The sequence below is a fragment of the Protopterus annectens genome, chromosome 5.part1 (genome assembly GCF_019279795.1).
Source record: "Protopterus annectens isolate FY-2018-M chromosome 5.part1, PAN1.0, whole genome shotgun sequence".
NCBI lineage: Eukaryota > Metazoa > Chordata > Ceratodontiformes > Protopteridae > Protopterus > Protopterus annectens.
The window spans coordinates 144,099,423-144,121,284 of NC_056736.1; positions in this window are offsets into that span (position 1 = coordinate 144,099,423).

Here is a 21,862-nt window from a genome sequence, read left to right on the forward strand (position 1 = left end):
AGCCAAACTAAGTAGTTTATCTTTTGCAATTATGCTTAATGCCTCATAATACAGAATACTTTTATTTCTTTTTTCAAATTCTCTCTGAGAATTTTAGTATTGTTCATTATGTTTTTTAAATTATCCAAGGATGCAAATATATTGGGAAGCTGTATTAAGTTATAATTCCAGTTCTTGGAAATATTTACTTCTATGGATTCAGTAAACACATAGCTCTTAATATTCCATTTAAGGAAATCAGCATGTGATAAACATCCTACAAAAGGTAAATTTAAATTATGACCTACATTTTGATCTGTAACCAGACAAATATACTGAGGAGCCACTTCTATAAACATTTGAAAAGACGAAGGCATAATAATCCATTTACACAAATTAACAGAATGTTGCAGTAAGCATGGTTCATAGACAGGTGAATGCTGTCCACAAGTTAGCCCATTTTAGTTGTCATTCTTTTTGTAGTTATTGCTTCTACCCATTTTGAAAAAAAAACATCAACTATCACTAGAAGATACCTATACTCACTTTTATATGGGGGTAATGGACATGCAAAGTCAATTTGGATGGCATACCAAGGTCCAAAGCCTGTATGGTATAATGCTGTGTCTGTACTATAATGTCTTTGGAAATATCTGTTAGGTATTCAGTTTGTTTTAAGCCCCACTAAATGGCCAAAAGTTGTTGAATTTATGGGTGATATCCCCTCTCAGCATGTGTCATCTTCTTACTGAAAAATGTAATGGGGTGTAAAGTCTTTTCCATTCTAGAATCAGAGCCCTGAGGCCACTCTTGTAAAAGCACAACAGAGAGTGTGTTGGGTCCAGCTGCTGTCTGTAACACAAAGGGAAGTGTTAGACTTGGAGCTACTAATTCTGTAGCCTTGGCAAATGCTGCCTTTAAATCACAGAAAGCCGTATTTTCCTTTGGTCCCCACCCCAGAAAGGGTCATTCTTTCTGGCTAGAAAGCATGTCATACAGAGAAACTGCCATGCTGGCATAATCCTCTATGAATTCCCGATTATAATTCATGATACCTATAAATTTGTGCAAATCCGGAATGGTAACTGGTTTATCCATTTGCAAAATTCTCTGCACCCTCTTCTGAACGTGTACTTCCAGAAGGACGTAAAATAGTACCTAGAAATTTTACTTCAGATGACATGAATTCTACCTTTTCATTTTTAACTTTAAACTCTGCCTCCTGCAGTGTTTGAAGGACCTGTGTCACTTTATCTAAATGCTGTTTTTTTTTGTTTCAGACTGTATTAGTATGTCATCAATGTAATGCAGAACAGAATCATCAGATTCTAGACCTTGTAGTATTCATCTAATTATTTGGTGAAATATAACCGGACTGTTTTGAAACCCCTATGGTAACTGCATCATGACATACTGTTCATTTTGAAAAGTAAAGGCAAACCTTTGCCAATCTTTTTCTTGCAGTGGTACTGCAAAGAAACCATTAGCTAAGTCTATGACCGTAAACCACTGACTTTGTGGTTTTATTCTTGCTGCTAATTCTGGGACCCCTGGAATCAGATGAGTCCGGGGAGTAGTGAATTGGTTCACTTTTGGTAAATCAATAAACAATCGGTAGGTGCCATCTTTCTTTTTAACTGGCCATATGGGTGAATTTGTAGGGCTATTTCCCTTTTGAATTATTCCCACATTAAGCCATTGTTGTATGCAATTTTGCATGTCTGTCTCTGCTTCTTTTGGGATTGGATACTGTTTTTGAAACGGTGGAATAAAATATTCATCACTACCTACAGAAACTGCTTCCTGTAGCTTCCCGCAGTCTGTGGGCCCTTGAGACCACAACATAGGGAACTGTTGTTTTACCTTTAACCAAACTTCATTTTCAGTAAGGTTGACAGTACGCCCCTTTTCAGAACTGTTTGATACATGTATTGCTTCAATCATACACAACATGGGACCTTGTTCTTGTCATATAGTGCCATTAGGAAGATCTATGACAATTCTCATTTTGGATAATATATCCATTCCCAAGATTGTGGAAGTGCAAGAAATATGCATCAAAAATACCACTTTCACTGGTTCTCCTTGACGGGAGAATTGTACTTGTACAGATTTACTACCTATGGCTAGATATCCAGAGCCATTAAAACCTGAAATACATGTACATTTAGACAAGTCAGGAGGCAAATGCCTACCTGTCATTGAGACAGCTGCTCTTGTATCTAAAAGAACATCTTCCCACAGGTTCCCCTCTACCCAAATGTTGATAAGTGGTCGTCCATCTTTCGCTTTCTTGAAGTTAGTCAAGAAAGAGACTCGGGTGGGGGGGGGTCACACTTCTATAGTAGATCTACTTCCCACCCTGAATCATCGGTGGTATTGGACTGCAAAAAACATAATTGCAGTGTTTCCTCGACTTCTTCACAGGCAACATAAGAAGATCGATTAAGTTCATGATGCAAAGCTATTCGCTGCTGATAATTAGGATTTACTGGACCCTCAGGAACAAAGTCAGAAGGAACAGTTGTATCCTGTGTGCTAACAATATTACCTTGTACATTGACACTAGGTGTTACACCATCCCTTTGCTGTACTGGGAATACTGACTGTTGAGTTTTTGCGAAATATAGGAGTTGTTGCTGTAGTCCTCTATTACCCTCTGTCACATATCATTGTGAAGTGTACTGCTGTGTTTGTACTTCTGGCTGAATTACATGTTGCTGTCGTGGTACATGTGGCTTATCAAAATTTTTCATGGTAAGAAACTTATGCTTTGCCTTTTGTTCCTGGCACCATCTGCGATAATATTTACAATCATTTTTAGTATGACCTACCTGTTTACAGGAATAACAAACAGGTTGTCTCTTTGGAGGACCCTCTATAGATTGAGTAACTTGAGAAGCTAACTGAGTGGTTGGGGGAGCTGATGCTGCCCATTGTTGCCTCTGTATAACTTGCCCTTGACACGATTGTCCTACTACCTGCTGTGGAATTTGTTGTCCCTGATTAATCCATCTCCCACGCCCCCTTCTCTTTACTTCAGTAACAATGGGTGCAGAACGGGGAGTGTAAAATTTTTGCTTATGAATAGCATTATCTTTACACATAAAACATTCTCATAGCAATTTATCTACTAACTCTGTGAGTGTATTTGAAGATTCTTCATAAATAAGATTGATATCTCCTAGAACACCTTCTAAATGTTCCAAAAAGGAGTGCATAACAGCTTTTTAAAAACTGAAATCTTTCATATCTTTTTATCACTGCCATTAACTAGCATATATGCCACCTGGTAATGTTCAGCTTATTCTTCCAAAGAATCAAAGACTGTCATTTGAAACTGATCTAAAAGTGTTTGCATGAGAGATTGCCCCCTAGTGTATGCTAACAATGCTGTTGTAATTTTTTTGTGTTTAGTTTGTATTGGATACTGATTTTGCTGAATATAAGCCATTCCAGAAACATTTAAGTGTATCATTCCATACAGTGCCTGGACTGTGGTGGTGGTGCTGCGGTAGCATTGTTGCCTCACAGTAAGACATTGCCATGTTCGATTCTCAGCTAGAGCGTCTTCTGTGTGGAGACATGCGTGAATGGGCATACCTTCGTTGAAGGTTGTGCATCAGGGCCGGCAACTCGGCACATAAAAATCTACTGCCAATCATTAGCGGACTGGAGTTCCGCTGTGGTGACCCCTAACCGGGAAAAGCCAAAAGACACAACAACATTCCATACAGTGCCTACAGTTTTAATAACTTAAACTTTAAATGTAATCATGTTATTAAAAATACCCTTCTGTTCATCTCATTTAGGGAGAGTTTCTAACATCTTAGACTGATGATAAACTTCAGCAGAAAAACCTGCTGAGGCTATGAGAGTACTGTAACAGCAGTTTCTAGTGCTTTAGATTGATATTTTTCTAACAGGGCTTGTAATCTTAGAAGATCTTGATTAGCTAAGTCTGCTGCTCTAGCAGCCTCAGATTCCTGTGTCTCTAACTGAGCTCGTAATGTGCTAATGTCCTCCCTTGCAACAGTTATGTCATGCTGTGTGTCAGCCAGTCGCTTGTCATATTTTTCTTGCAAATGGACAATTTTACTCATTAACCCTTCTATCATACCAGTAGCCTTACTGCCTTGTTCAATAACAGTTTGTGTAAAGGTCTTAATTTTAGTCTGTGAGACTTTTAAAAACTGAGAAAATTATTTTGTACATTCAGCTGTGTCAGCATGTAGTTTACCAGATGCATTCCATTTATCACAGTAAGTCTGAAAATGACCCATGAGGTCAAGATCTTGCTGGTTGCTAACTTTAGCAATCCAGTCTTTAAACTCCTGCAAATCAGACTGTAAAGTACAAACTTTGACATCCTCATCACCCTCTAACAAATCTTTTGCAACAGGATATATAGAAACAGGAAGCATTGTCTGTGCTTCAGGCATTACTTTATCCTGGTTGTGTTCCAGGTTTTGTACAATACCTTTATGATAAAGCATGCAAAAAGCAACATTTAAATAATTGCAAATAGCTCATTTTTGTACATTCTGTGGCAATTTTGTCTTAAGTACATACCAATTAAAGGAATAAATCCATTTGCATAATGCTGGATTGTCAATTCTCTCCAATAAAGACTTACAGGTGCTAACATGCTGATCATACCATGTATTTAAATAATTCCACACATCTACCTATGATTCAGACACATCAACAGTAAATGACTTAGTGCACTTTTTGGCATTTTCATTAATTGCATTCATTGTTAAAAGAAAAACAGAAGAAAATATTTACTAAAAATGTTCAGGACAAGGTGGCCAGTCTTAACATGGAGATCAGTTGCGGGAGAATTCTCTGCTATCTTTCATTAGATGCTGGTGAGACAAATTTTCAGCAGCGGAAAATTTGGATCCCATATATAACCAACTGTCTGAAGGAGAATTACTCTACTGCCCTGTACTGCACTGCAGTGTTTATCCTCAAGTCAATGGACAAACTTTTAGGAAGAGAAGAATCGATTCCAAGAAGGTCAGCGTTAAAATATAGTACTGTGAGAGGCACCTCTTCAGGTCACGCCTCTCCGGTTGTTTGTACTAGACTGGTCTCACCACTGTTAAAGTGGTACTACACTAGTCAGGTAGTCTGTACCTTTACTCAATGAAGACACTGAGACAGTTCTGCTGTTACAACATTAATTTACTGCACACGCAGTTTACATCCAGCTTAACAATGAAAGGTATATACATCAAAATGTACTTCAGCTTAGAATAATCAAAGTCTATGATACAAAAGAAAAACTCCCAATCTTTATTGTGTCTTTTCTGCCTGCATCAGCAGTTTTGAGAATTTACAGAACATTTATTTTACATTTTCAGAAAAAATCCACTGAAGTCCATTTTAACCTGTTCTTTACTCTCACAACTGCACTTTATAGCTCCACCCTTATTTCTTCTGCAGCTTTACCCCATTCAGTTTAATATTAAGTAATTATTTCTTTATTGCTCTGTTTACTCAAATAAAGTAAAAATCCTGTTGTATTCCTATACTAGCCATCTTGATGAGGTTATAAGGATATATGGTTTACTCCTATGCCTTTGCTGCCTATGATCAGTTCAATGAACTGTTCTGCTTTCTTGATTATTTAACCTATCTGTCCGTCTCAGTCAGAAACATTATTTCTCCATATACTTTCTGTCAGACTTCCTTCTACTGCCATGACTTCAGTGATATGGCTCTTGTTACATTTCAATTGGTTGTAATTTGCTTACATTTCATCTTTATCTCTGCATTTCTACTTGCTAGGATTCACACACACACACATTTAACAGAATGGTCATCATATATTAGTGCAGATAACTACAGTACACAAGATGTAGGCAATTTACTGACATAAATAGTGGGAGAAATAGTGTAGTATGTAGTGCATGCAAATGATCACATAATGATATGGAGCTGAAGAAATGCATGCAACTCAAAGGTATTATGGAAATAACACAAACAGATAACAGACAGGTGAAAAACAGATGTCCTGTGCATCGGCACAAACATATTCTAAGTACCAAGGATTTCTGGTGTCAATGTCTACTAATATGCTGTATGTTGCAGGGGATATTCCTGAACAGCATGTATTAGATGCTGCTATCTGAACCATTGCCTGTAACATTGTGCATCATCATCATCTTCCTCCTCCTCTCTGCCATCAATGAAGAGACTTTCAACTCCTTACACACCGGCATATCCAAGACCAACAGATAATGGACTGAGACCATGTGGATAGGGAGACCTAGTTAAATTATGATGCCAACTGGTAAAATCATTGGGAGTACATAGATTGCCCATCCCCAAGGACATAAAGGTATGTGCAATGTTAACCATGTTAGCTACAGGGACCATCCTGCAATCTACACATGTTTGGTAAATAACAGACATCAGTCTCATACATCCTTCACCAGTTCCTCTACATCATCCCGCCACATGTGGAGAACTGTATCTGTTTCCCAAGACTATAGGGAAGAGAACTAACACTTTGCAGATGTTTTGTAGCATACCCCATTTCCCATATGGTTCTGAGAGCCACAGATTTCACAAACATGCCCATTTAGGCCCCGCACCTTGTCCACAATGACTGAGGTACATTAAGAGGAAGGGTGATGCTTCCTGTACTGTCAGAAGGTGTATAATGTCTAGAACATTCTATGCAATGTGCCAGTGTGTTATTCAAGTAGTACCCATGATTCACACATATGCCACACATTCAAATATTCCAAGGGTTTGCGAAAGAGGACAACCTACGAGTCAGAATCTTCTACTGGACAGGTGCACATATAGGTGGGTTACATAAATAGGTTCATAGGTTCATAGGTAGGTACTAGTCTATCTGCCCAAGGGCATTTATAAGCCTAGCCAGAGTGTGTCAGCTTTCACCGCCCCATTGATTAATTAACTGAGCCTCTGTCAAGAAGAGCCAATGAAGTGATCCCAGGGGTGTATTTTTTGTTATCCATCCACTCGTCAAGGTTTCTCTTGAAGAGTGTTAGTGAGCGGTTCTGCCAAATGTAGTTAGGAATTTTGTTCCAAAGCATGGGGAGTCTCTGTGACAGGAATCTATCCCTCCAGCATGTACTATTTATTGTTGTGGTGAGGTTTAGCTCACTAGAGCGAGTGGCTCGCACTGACTTGCATTTCTTTAGGTGGAGCATGTCCATCAATTCTGAGTTGGACATGGCTTTGTAAGTCAAGCAGAGATCACCTCTGAGTAAGTGATATGCCACTGAGTACAGCCAGAGTTTTTCCCAGTCGGGCTGCATAGGACATATGTTTGAGGCCAGTAATCCTCTTGGTGAGGTACTTTTGTGGTCTTTCCAGCTGTTGGAAGTGTCTTGTGAGGTACATCCCAAATGGGGCATTGTACTCTATGATGGGTCTGATGAGTGACAAGTAGAGGGGCACTATAACCTCTTTATTTCTAGATGCGAATCCTTTAGTAATTAGATGGGCTACACAGAAGGATTTCCTAACTACTTTGGCAATATGATTCTCAAAGGAGAGATTACTATTTACCTGGGTCCCCAGATATCTTATTACCTCTTCTTTATTAAGAGGGCTGCCACCTATGTGGTAATTCGTGGGTGTTTTGTTTTTCCCAAACGGGATGACTATGCATTTTTTGGCATTTAGCTTGAGACCATGACTTTGACACCAGGTGTCCATCTCAGTAAGGCCCTTTTGGAGACTGTCCGTGTCAGCCGGAGAGTCAATTATGGCTCCCAGTTTGCAGTCATCGGTGAACTTAGCTAGCCATAGTCCTCCTGTGTTTGCCTGTACTTCTGAGAAGTATATGCTGAACAGTAGGGGTCCCAGGACCAAGCCTTGTGGGACACCACTTCTGACTGGTTTAGAGTCGGACCTGGAGCCCGCTATTCTTACCGTGTGAGTTCTGTCTGTAAGCCAGTTGGCAACCCATCTCGTGACGTAGGGGTTTATGTTCAGGCTGCTGAGTTTTTCTATAATTCCTGAGTGGGGAATGGTGTCAAAAGCCTTGGCGAGGTCAAGGTAGGCTGCATGAACCACCTTCCCCTCATCTATGGCCTTGGTGACTGTCTCAAAGAATTCAATCAGGTTTAGTAGGCATGATCTGCCTTTAACAAAACTGAAGTGGGTCAAGTCAAGTGTTTGGAGGTTCCCAATGTCTTTGTTAATGAGTTCCATGATGATGCGCTCCATAGCCTTGCAGACTAGGCTAGTCAGGCTTATGGGGCGCTAGTTACCAGGGTTAGTTGTGGCCCCTCCTTTGTGGAGCTGAATAACCATTGCTGTGCACCATTCTATGGGCACGTAGCCTGTGAAGAGGCTGAGGTTTAACAGTGTGTTTAGGTGGGGGGTTAGTTCGTTCTGTAGTTAGTGCAAGATGCAGCTTGGGACACCATTTGGGCCCACTGACTCTGTGCTTTTGGCTTTTGAAAGGGCTGTTTTCACCTGTGCGCCTGTGATTTCCGGGACACTACACTTTTCCGGTATTGTTGTGTGCCCTTTTGGGGGTGAGAGGGAGGTGAAATTTGCAATGAATCTATCTGCCAGGATGTTGGCAATATCAGTAGGTTCAGTATATTTTGTGCTATTTTGCACTAGCTCAGAGCATATCTGCAAGTTGCTACTTAGATTCTTGACATAGCTAAAGAAGGCTTTGTGGTTATCTTTCGAATCCTTGGCTATTTTTCTTTTGAAGTTAGCTTTGCATGATTTTATGAGGGACCTTAATTTCTTACTGATACTGATCAGGGATGTCTTTCCTTCTTGGGATTTGCTTTTTTTCTGAACTAGTTTCCTCCTTCTATTGTATAGCCTGTTTATGGCAGGGGTCCACCAGACTGGTTTCCTTCTCTTAGGGGAGTGAGTCTTGGTTTTGCTAGTGATGGCACAATCCATGCATCTTTGTAGGTGCTCATAGAGTGCATTTGTAAAGGTTCCTGCATCTTGGACACTGTTATCCTTTAGCGTGGGGGCTGTGAAACTTATCACCTCTGTCTTAAGTAAGGTGAAGTTTGCTATAGAAACGTTTTTCACTGTGGATTCCTTGGTTGGGGGTGGTGGTGTGGTGTGGACATCCAGAGTGATTAGTTTGCGGTCTGATCTAACCAGTGATGGATTGACCTGTGGTGCGGAACACCTGTCGCCCATGTTGGTGATGACCAGGTCCAATATGTTTTCACCTCTGGTAGGGGAGTTTACTAGCTGATCAAGGGCATTTGAGTTGATAAATTCCAGGAAGCACTGGACCTGGGAGTTTGTACTTGAGTAGTTTTCCCAGTTAACGGTAGGGTAATTTAAATCGCCCAATATCAGGGTGTTCGGTAGGACCTTCATGTTTTCCAGTGTCTCCAGAAAGGCAGAGTGGTGGTCCTGGGTCATAGAGGGTGATCTGTAGCAGGCCACAATTTGCATTGCATATTTGCCCGATGTTAGTTGTACATGGATGATCTCAGAGGTATCATGCTGCGCCACTAACCTGGAGGTGTAGGTATCCTTGATGAATATGGATACACCTCCTCCTTTTGTGTTTTGGTCCATGTTCTGTGGCCGAAATGTGTGGTATGAGTTGTAGTCTGGTAGTGCTGGGGTGCTCTGTGGAGCCTTGAACCAGGTTTCAGTTACTGCACAGATGTCGACGTTCTCCATACTGAGGAGTGCTTCGAGCGAGTGCATTTTGAGATTTAAACTCCTGACGTTGAGTAGCATAACCCTCATTTTTTAATTTGTGCTGTTTACGGAGGTGGGTTTGACTTATGAGCCTTGCCTAAAAAAAGCACTATGGGGGCAGCAAGAGCCTTGGCCAGTATTCGAAAGCCTAGGGGTGACAGGTGCAAGCCGTCTCTTGCAAAGCAATGAGGCTTGTCGAGCATGTTGTCCCAGACTGACAGACATTGGATCCCCTTTGAATGACACCAGAAGCTTAGCCAATTGTTGAAATTGATCATTTTTTCTTTATACTGTGGTATCATTCTTGGTGAGGGCAGGATGCTACTCAGGGTCAGAGTCATACCCACCTGGGCTACATGATCAGAGAGCTCTTCCATGTCTCTTTTCATGTAGTCCAGGGAGGTACATCTCAGGTCATTCACACAAACATGAACAATGATAGAGTCATATTTGTACTTGTTCTGGAGTTACCTGAGTGCTTGTGTTATGTGGCAGATTCTGGCTCCTGACAAGCAGCTAACAGTAAACTTCTCTTTGTCCAGCCTAGTGAGTGGGACATCAGTGTGCCTGACTATAGAGTCGCATACTACTAGTGTGTTAGGTATGTTATTTTGCCTTAAGGGCTGTGATTGTGCGGCACACTGATTTTGTGTTTTATGTGTTGTCTGGTTTGTGACAGGAGGTGCAGGTTTTTTGGGTGTCTGCTTTGGAGGTCTCTGATGCTTTTGCAGGTTTTTATTTAGAGCCTCCACATATGATTTTGTGTATTTATGTGTATTTTTTGCCAGTGCTGGTTTAGTATGTCTATGTGAGGCTGGAGGTGTGGTGCAGGTGTTAACCTTCTCTTCATAACTGCCTGTTCCAGTCTTGGGTGGAGAGAGCTTAGCCTTCAATTTAGCTATATAATTGCATCTCTCGCATATGTTAAGTAGAAGTGCTTTTTCCTGTGGTGGAGTGTTATAAAAGGTTTAGAGTAATTGAAGTAATGTGATATTTCTTATAAATAACTGAACTCTATACCCAATTAGATGTTTTTAAGAGATCACCCCAGGAGCTGGGCAGTAACAGTGCCTATAGGATGGCAGCCATCTTAGAATCACAGCAAAGTTGCTCTGACAGTACAAGTTCTGAAAGTCAGACAAAAGCAGAATTTTCTGCTCACTATTGCTTGCAGTCACACTTCTTTTTAACAGTAAAGTTAAAAAAAAAATAGATTCCAAAATAGGATTGTTTAAATAAGCTCTGGATTGGCCTCTCGGCAGTCTGTGTGAATTTATAGCTGACTAGGTCCCTTGTGATGGCTAGAGCTTGCCTGCCTAAAACCTATTCCTTTCTAACAACTAACAGTGAAAATTAAAGGTAAAACAACAAAATATAAATCAAAATAAATCTTCATGTCTTCAATCTATTCCTTCCTTCCTTCCTACAAACAGTAAAAAACAGTGATAAAAAATAAAACATAAATTCAAATAAAACTTCTCTTACCACTCACCTCCTCAAACCAAGATAGGATTGTTTAGATAAGCTCAGGATGAATATAAGCCGTAGTGTATCACTACTACCCACCCACCACCCTTGTGGCCATCCAGCTATGCATAATGGGAAGATCTGAGCAGTAGTAAGATTCAGTATAAAAACTTTTTTACAGTTTTAAATAGCCCTGCCAGCTATATTATGCGATCCATAAGTCATCCATTAATAACAACAAATATATATGACTACTGTGTTGTCGTATACGTATGGCCAATGTATATTGTTCGAGTAATACCAAGATTTACCTTAGCCACCATTTCTCATTTGAAATTTCTTTCTGATTATTTTGTGCATTCTGCAAGACATTTAATATCCCTACTAGCCATCTCTGGCATTTGCACTGCCTACTGTTTAAAGACAACAGCATTCTGAACCCAAGTAAAACAAAGCTAGTACTCTTTAGCTCCCACAGAGCCACACCTCCCACTGATTCTTTCTTCATCTCCTCATTTTACAAGACCACAATCACCCCTACAAATCATACCAAACTCTTAGGGTTTGAAATAGATAATCACCTTAGATTTGCCCTACATATTTCTATAACAATAAAAAAGTACATAAAAAACTTGGCCTACTATATAGCAATAAAAAATTCCTCACTGACCACTCCAAAACTACAATAGCGAGGACTCACCTACTATCCACCCTACTTTATGCCTCCCCCATGCTTACAAATCTCCACAAATCCGACCTAAACAAAGTTGATAGTTGTTATAATAAGACAACCAAATTCGCTACAAACTGTCCCATCAGAACACATCACTGTGAATGCCTAAAGAAACTCAATTGGCTAGAACTACTACTACTACCTCAACTCAATCAACTGTCACTAACCCACAAAATAATACATAACTCTGCAACCCTATACAGCCGCCAGGCCCTTGAGGTCTAGCACAGAAAACCTCCCCAAAGTAAACAAATATAACAATGAAGCTGGTAAGTTTGTCTACAGCCACTGTATAGCAAAAACCTGGAACTCCCTTCCTGCCCACATAACTGACAACAAATCCCCATCACAGTTCAGGAAACTTGTTAAAACTCACTTTTTGAATAATCAACTGTGCTCCTGTATCCCCACTGGCTAATGTCTTATTAGAATACTGCACCTAACTTAAGTAACTCTGCTAAGCCAACCAATCATAGTACTGTACCCACTTAGGACTGTTAATCTACTGCTCATCCCATCTCTCCAGAAGTTAGGGAAAACTACCGCAGCAACGTTGGGCTTTCCATAAGCAACTAAAACCAGGAGAAGACATATTGTAAATCAATTTGTTATCCTTCTCAATTAAAAACAGGTGAAGACATATAGTAAATCCATTTGTTATCCTTCTCAACTATAGCGAGCATCATCTACTCTCTCAGAGTCTTATTCTACGTCTCTCTGCTTTTACTCTGATAGTAAATCTATCACAGGAATCCTAAACTTAGGAATATCTTCTAAAATGTAATATTATATTGTAGAGAACAAATGTATCGTATCTGTTAGTTAATATGTATGTCAAAGTCTCTTCTATGGAAATTGTATGTCAAAAGTCAGTCCTTAAAACTATGTTTTGTAAAAAATTGTTCTCTTGGAGCTTTTCTCCCCAGGCCTCCACTGAAAATGGACATGTAATCCAGTTGGACTCTCCTGGTCAACAAATGTAAAATAAATAAATAAATAAATACATCATTTGCATTTGTTCATGTTTTATTGTTGATCTTTCATCAATTCCCAAATATTTATACACTCCTTCTTGCTCAAGTTCTTTTATATCACATTATTGTCCCAAACTGATGTTTTCCTGATGTTGCAGTTTTCCTGATTTAAAGGTTGATTTTGCACATTTATCAAGACCAAATGACATTCTTATATTATCTGAAAAAGTTTTGACAATTTGCAGTTGTGCTTTTACTTCCTCATCTGATGACCTATACACTTTGATGTTTTCTAGCAGCCAAATTATAGCCATGGCCTAAGCTGTTAAATAGACATATTAATGGGTTAAGGGCAAGGCAGAATAGCAGCGGTGACAAAGTGTCACCCTGGAATATCCCCCTTTGAATTTTTATCCCTGGGATAATAATTTATCCTTTATCATGGCTTAATTGCAAAGTGGTCTGCCACTGTTTCATGGCCATTGTAATGTAGTAGATCAGTGTAGGGTGTATCTTATACATTATTAAACAGTCTTTTATCCATGAATGTGGGATACCATCAAATGCTTTTTTGTAGTCAATCCATGTCATACTTAGATTCTTCCCCTTTTTACAGTTCTCCATTATGACTTTATTTAACAACAAATGATCCTTTGATCCATATGACTTTCTTTTATTGCCCTTTTGTTCTACTGCCATAATTGACTTTTCTTCTAAATGACTAAAAACTCTGTCAGCATCAATTCCCATGTAGAGTTTATATGTTGTCGGAAGCCAAGTTATTGGTCTATAATTTTTAGGGTAGCTTGTAGGTTCACTCTTAAGTAGGAGCACTCCCCCTATGATGAAAGCTAGGTGATAGGGAAAGGACCAGATTTCAGATCTGACAGAATGGCCTACCCTCCACTTACAGTTCTCTTCTCCCTACAGCAGCTCTCTAGAACTCCACTGCATTTGTCTGCCATGGAAGTATGCTTCCTCACCCTAAATTCCCCTGCACTTTTATAGTAGCAGCATGAGCTCAGTAGGCCTAAACTTGTTGGATGCAATATCCAGTGCTCCCTATAGGTGTCACCCAAGGAGTGGGCAGGAGCTGACACCCCCCCCCCCAGGCTGAGAGAGCTGACAAGACTTATTCAGTCTCATCCCCCTACATAGGTCATCCAGCTCATAAGATGCTAATTGACCTTTTATCATCTCAGTCAATGCCAGAGCTTCATTCCTTTATGCCACAGAGCTGGGTCTCAATTTAATGTTTACTGATGTAAAAGAAGTGTAAAAGATAATGTTCCTTAGTTGGTTTAGTGATAATTTGTGTTACAGTGCCTTCCTTCAAATATCAAGAAAATGTTTCTCTATATTTAGATGTTAAATGAGTTGTGTCCCATTTAGTCAATGGAAGATTAAGAGCACCAAAAAATATTTTTTGATAAATATTATACTACAGCTTATCTAATATTTCAGCTGAACTTTTTTTTATTTATGTATTTAATTACATTCTGTTGACTAGTCCCTGGACCCCATTCAGCCATGACTGAGGTGAAAAAAAGTACTAGCTGAGGATTCAAATACAATATTTCAAAGATTACACAAGTGCACAAAATTCAGCTATGCAGCATTTGCATAGGGTAAACTCATCTGCTGACAATAATTTAAAACTATTTAAAGTGCCAAGGATTCATGTAAATGCAGCAGTATCTGTACAGAAATTTTATCTAGGAGAAAAATATATAGTTAGGAGATAAAAGAGAAATATAGCCTGAGAGAAAAGAGAGTAGAAAGTTATGAAAGAAGAAGATGGAGCAGAGGAAGAGTTAGTGAAGTTAATGACTAGAGGAGAGGGTAGAGTCATTTATTGATTAGAGAAGAGGAATTAGTGTTCTACTGCTTCAGAATGAAGAGCCATAAATTAAATGTGCATATTTACAAGTGTGAGAAGTTCCTTTATCATTTGATAAGAAGTCTTTGGGAGTTTTGTCTTATGTGTGAGTATAGGAACAAGTTGGAGGAATGGAGCTGAGGGTCAGAAATTATCCTTTGTCTATAAAGCAGGTACACTTGTATGTGATTTTTAGATGTACAGTTAGTTCTTTCCTGAACTGTCACTACACAGTAAAGTGCCAGAGATGTGTCGGAAATTATTCTGTTCATACAGATAATTTTACTGAAGGACTTTTCACGTGTGGCAAGACTGAAAAGGGGAGAGACTATAATTAGAATGGTGTGATCCTGGCTTCTGAGACAGTAGGGAAGGAATGTATTTTGGATTTATTTCTTAAGGATAGGCAGAAAGAATTGTTTAGTACTTTAAAAGTAAGGGCAGATAGAAGGCCTGCTTCTTATTATCGAATTGACAGTTCACCGAGCCGCAGATAAATGAACGCACACAACCGAAAACTCACTTGCACAAAAACACAGTAGTATGAATTTCACATACCATAAACAATGAGCAATGAAAACATAAAATAAAAAAAAACACACATTGTACAACATGTGCCCCACACCCTGCAAATTATATATACCAACTCCGAGATCGCACTACAGTGGCAGCAAGGGTAGATTTCCCTACCCTTACTGTAATGCAATCTCCATTTCAAAGCTACAAACGGTACAAAAAACAATGTACCATATCCTGCATATCAGCGACACTACCATCATATCCATCATGCCTCAAGACTCGGACGGTATACCACAAGTCACATAAAGGCTATGCACCTTTACATCTCGGACTTCCAGCAACACAGTACTCGACTCAATAAAATGTAACTCAGAGTACTGTGTTTTCGTACAAGTGGGCCTTCAGCTATGTAAGTTCACCCAACTGCGGCTCAGTGACCTGTCAATTCGATAACAAGAAGCAGGTACCCCTACTTGATACAGTTATCAATCTAAGTTCTTTTAGTGATGTATATGAATATTTTTTTCATTTTGATGCAGTAATATGTATTGAATAATTTCTGAAAGATTAACTGTGATTCATTGCATAGATGTAATTTTAGTTAACTCAGGACAATATTGCTCCATACATAATACCATTGAAATACATTTATACTTGAAGCTGTTGGCATATACCACAAATGCACTTTCCAGAAATAAGGCATTCAGTCATGCAAACACTGGATTTGGATTCATGGCAGTTGCACACTTCTCGTTTGCAGCACCATTAATAAGTAGTTATACTCTCTAGCTTTCCTTCTTTTAATGAGTTACATAGTGTCAGTTACTGCAACACTGTATCACTCAAGAACAGCCAACAGAACTTACAGTTAGCTGTTTTATAATCATAGAGAAATTCTTAGTTAGAGAAGTATAGTTGAAGACAGAGAGCAAGTTATTCAAACACTGATGTGAAACTACAATAATCAACTATTTCATCCTTTGGCTTTTGCAAAGAAAAAAAATGTATTTATTTCAAAGCTGCACAAATGGATGCAATGCTTTCAAAACTATGTGACTGTAAATGTAATTTGACACACTACCCTTAAAGCTAACATTTTAAACATCCATCCATAACCCCTAAGCTCAGGAAAGCAGAGCAGGAAATGACAGAAAGAGCTGCCATGTATAAGACAGGTTGAAAATGGTAGCTAAGAATTATAGTACTACAGATACTAATAAATCAAATCCCAAATGAATACAAACCTGTACACTTACTGAATAAAGAAGTACGTCTCAGAGAGCATGATAATACAATGAAAGCTTTGTTAGAGTTTGACAGAAAGCTAGACATGCCTGAACAGCAAGCCAGGTGTGTTGGACATACTCCTAACCCTAATATAAATGTAGTGGCAAGTGTTCAGGAAACCAGTCCTAACAGAAAGTGTATCCAACATCCAAAGCAAGAAAAACACAAACTGACAGTAAACAAGTGGTCTGTACAAATATTGGGGGTAGGGTTCCACACAGAAATTTCTGCTGTACAAGAGGAAAGCAGCATCATTTATGTGGTACAATGATCTGTTTGGCTGAATGACTGAATGATACAGATCAGTTTAACAAAAATATACCAAAGTAAACAGAAAACAAATTTTAATTCTATCCAGAAGAAAAGGCTATAAAATCAGTCAAGCTTCTAACAATTAAGATCTGCAAATCCAAATTACAGACACTACTGCAAACAACTAAGCAGTGCTGAAACCCAGAGCAGAGGATGAAGACAGAGCTCCTACTGATCCTGAGTTAAACCGATCTTATACAGCCAGGGGTCTGGGGACCTGCAAGCCACCAGAATCTCTGTTGGTCTAAATGTTCCGTGATGATTTTTGAGAGAAAATTACTTGTTAATTATTATTTTTTTCCTAGCAGCCACATAGAGATAGCCAGATGTGTGTGTGTGTGTGTGTGTGTGTGTGTGTGTGTGTGTGTGTGTGTGTGTGTGTGTGTGTGTGCCCACAGCAATCATTTTCACAAAGACAGACATACGCACACACACACACACACACACACACACACACACACACACACACACACACACACACACACACACACACACACACACACACACACACACACACACACACACACACACACACAAAACCAAACAAGTACACCCACATACTCAAACTGCACACTTACCATCAGGCTACTTAGTAGAATTTATTTATAACATCTCTTTGGGGTCCAGAGGAAGCCAGAATACTCACTGGGATAAAACCACACACATAAAAACATACAGAGTCCACAGATAAGGAACCGCAGCCAAAGCAAGGCTACAGGGTGTGTGTGTTTGTGTGTGTGTGTGTGTGTGTGTGTGTGTGTGTGTGTGTGTGTGTGTGTGTGTGTGTGTGTGTGTATATATATATATATATATATATATATATATATATATATATATATATATATATATGTTATATTAGAAAGATTAAACATTGAAACATTGAAAAGGTCTACCATCAAAGACCAAAAAAAATTATTGCACAATGATTGAAATGTTTCAATGTTTAAATTTTTCAAATATAATAAAAATCCCTAAGAAAAATTAACATAGACTCTCTAAAACACTACCCAGAAAAAATTGTCACAACCCCACACCAAGCAATATACAAATTTCTACATAAAATACACAGAACATTACTTTAAATGGGGGCTTTTCCCTCCCACACTCTTTAATGTGAGGGCTCTGCCACCACACCCCATGCCTAAACATAGCAAATCTGTGATTGCATAACCTCCACAAAAGGGCAACCAGTCATAAATACCACAATCTATTCAAAACAACATTTGAAAATTCAAATGTTTGAAAAAAGTCCACCTTCATGGTCAGTCATTTGAACATTCATTCAAACACAGTGCATCCATACATATGTATGGATACACACACACACACACACACACACACACACACACACACACACATATATATATATATATATATATATATATATATATATATATATATATATATATTTAGGTCTACTTCATACAATCGAAAACCCACTTACCTGAAACACTAAATGTCAAGATGACATTGCCGAAACCGCTATTCAATGAATGCTTGGATCACTGAAGAGGGAAACAAACCACTTGCTCAGCTCCATGAAAAACAAAACCCAAAGCTAATCAAACTCACCCATGTTGGGGGCTGCGCTCCCACATATCCCCAGCTAAATATGTGAGCTCCGAGATCGTACTACAGTGGGGAAAGGTGCAGAGTTCAGCATGGTGGCCATCAATTGTGTCATTTTTATTGATTGGGTATGCCTCAGATGTGTGAATGTGATAAGAAAATGTCCACTATAATGTGCACGTAATATTTCACTCAAATGTTTCCTAACCATGCAAAACCAGATTAATAATTTTTTAAGTATATCATACCTCTCAGCTGTACAGATTTTGACAGAATGTCCAGATCTGTGCCTTATATTTTGGTCCGCTTTTCATAAACTTGTGGCTGTCTAGCAAATAAGTAGAAATCATTAAAGACTGAAGTTAGAAATAATGACAGACATGTGAGTTTCAGATTTCATACCCTTCAGAAAAATTGTGCTAATGCATAACCTGTTATTCTATCAAATTTCTAAGTCTGTAAGAGCAATATTTAAAAATTGTCCATATTTTGGGGCCTTTGTCCCACTTTTATTTATAGCTTTGTCCAGATTTCTTGCTCTAAGAGCTGGAAAGGTATGGTAAATATACAAATATCATGCAAGCAGGGAACAGGCTGTTACTGCTGTCTCTTGCAGGTAATTCTAGATATGCTTTGTAGAAGGGGATTATGACCCCAGTGAACAGCCCTCAGATGTGAAGTAATATGTCTGCTTCACAGGAGTGGAATACTTCCAACACTGTTTGTTTCTGGGTCATATGGTAACCTCTGTACACTTTTGATTTACACATACCTGTAAATAAGTGTGTTAGGCAGTCTGTGGAAGTGGCCCATCTATGGCCCCTGTCTCCCTTATTGCAATTCTAAAACAGGTTAACAGGGCATTGTATTGCTGTGCTCAACCCTACTATGAACACTCTGTTGCAATGGGCATGGGGCTCCCAATACCCCTTCTTGGATTTGACGTTTCCCTACACATAGTAGTCTGCACTTCCAGGTTTCCTCCTCCCACTAACAAAACATTGCTATTCCTTATCCTATGTACAGAAGTCTGTGTGTTCTTTGTGCTCTTCCTTTTCCTGGTGCTCAGTATCCATGGTCTCCCCACAATGCAGGAAGATATGGCAGTGCATCACTTTGCATTCTGTTTCCACTCACAAGTATACACTGACATGTGTCTCATTGTTACTTTCATGTACTGCAGGTGACCATTACGCTGTGCAGCACTTTACCAGTCATTTTTTCTTCTTTAAATAGTATTATATCCACTTCTACACACTAATTTAATAAAGTCCTTGTTCTACAGATTTCTATATGTAAGCTTTCCCATATTAAATGGCACCTAACCTCTATATCATCCTAATAATTTGAGGTTATTACACCAGTGCTGGAAATGCTTATCGGTAGAGGCTGTATGACATACCTGTGTCTGTGCTGGTTTATGCTGAGTGCACTAGTTCCTTGTGACCATACCTGGAGGAGTCTTTCATTATTTCCTAAAATCACATCCATATAGCAATGTCATCTGAAGTGTGGCAACTGCTGGATGTCCATCTCAACACTGTGGTCACTGTAAAGGCTGTTTGTGTTATGATGTTTCAAGTCATTTGATTTGCTGGGCCCAACCAACAGGATACCAGAAGTTCAAAATGCTCATGACATCAGTCACAGAGGTGACCCATGGCTAGGTATTGCTCAGATTGGCATCTGCCTATGATGCTTGCTATATCCTCTCCAAAATTTCTCCTCCATATTTTATTTCTACGCACATTGTTCATTGTCTAACTCTTCTCCTTAAGTGCTGTCCATCCTGAGTCAGTCTATTTTTATCCACTGTTGTCACTGACTTTTCTACACATACCACTCCTGTTTGTTTGTGTACACATTCTGTTTGTTAGTATGTCTGCCTCTGCTACCATTCCTTCTACCTGTACAGTTTCAACATTCTGTCCTGACTTCACAAACTCATCTTCCTTATATACTAAAAATGGATATCTCTTCCACACAAAGCGATTGTCATTCCTCTCCATCTGTCACACCTTATTGTTATCATTTTTTGTTTGTTCTCCTCTGCTGTGCATCTTCTCCTTTCCTGTATTCCTGTCTCCACTTTCCTCCACATTGTAATAATGAACTAGCTTGGATGTTTGCTATGCTCACCGTTAATATGAAACTTCATGTGGCAGTTGCAGTGTTATATTACTATTGTGACCCTGCATTAAATGTGCTATCTTTCCTGCCTTTGTAGTGATAGCCTCTGGGTCGATCAATCACCCGTTTATTGTCCTACTCACCCACTCTGCCATGTTAGCCTTACACATTCTTGCAATAAACTAGCAGTGTTTTGCTATGCAGTCATCTGATCTGTATGCTGGTACTATGCTGGCCATAATATACTTGATTAGTGTTGGGCCTTGATGTACTATATAATCATGCCATTTAAAACTATTCAAGTACTTAGTATTTGTCTTTGGATCCCAGCCATATGTTGTTTTACTCCAATTCTTATTTCTTTTTTTATTCCATATATTTCATTTTTAAGTTTCAGATTCAAGTTTTATCATACCTGTCTGCATTTCCTCCTTTTATTTCTGTTTTGTATTCTAATTTTATTGTGTTCCTCTGATTGCTCTCCTACAGCATTGGCTCTTGGTTGCTGTTGCATACCCTTTTCTTGATTAGAATTTTGGTCCATTTCTTATGACATTGGCAGTGGCATAGTTTTCTTTGACATATTTCTAGGTTTCCTTGTGATAATATTCAACACATAATACAAGTCGTCACTAGATGATATGTGAGAAGGTTTGGGATTTGAGATCAATATGTAGAAGAAAATTAAATAATTTATTTACTTACTTATTTTGCTTGTGGATCAAACTCTTTCATGATGCTTGTTTTCATTCTGAATTGAAAGTGTGTGTTTGTGTCGGTTCTGATACTTTCAATGCCCTGCTTTAATTTTATGCTGATTATCTAATGTGATGATTAATTTTTCTAGTTATCTGCTTAATTATGGGGAAACTAGACTCTATCCTTCTCCTCAGTAGGCATTAGCAAAAACATACACTGACCCTGGAAAGATGGGCAGATTTTACATTACAGGTGCCCCAACAAAGACTCAAACTGAAGAACAAAGCCCTGTGAGACAGCAACACTAACCGATCTGTTGTCTATTGTTATAGGCAGGAAGCTGCTATTATTATTGTTTTTATTTCTGTGTGATGTTTTTGTGTTTAATATTAAAACTGATTATGATTTTGCTTTTACATTTTCAGTTGATTGGTACTTTGCAATAGTTGGGGTGGCCATGGTGGAGCAGTGGCTAGCATTGTCACCTCACAACAAGGGGTTCTCCAGTTTGATCCTCAGCTGTGGTGCCTTCTGTGCAGAGTCTGCATGTCCTCCCTGTGGTCGCGTGGGTTTCCTGTGAGTGCTCCGATTTTCTCCCACATTCCAAAGACATGCTGTAGGTGG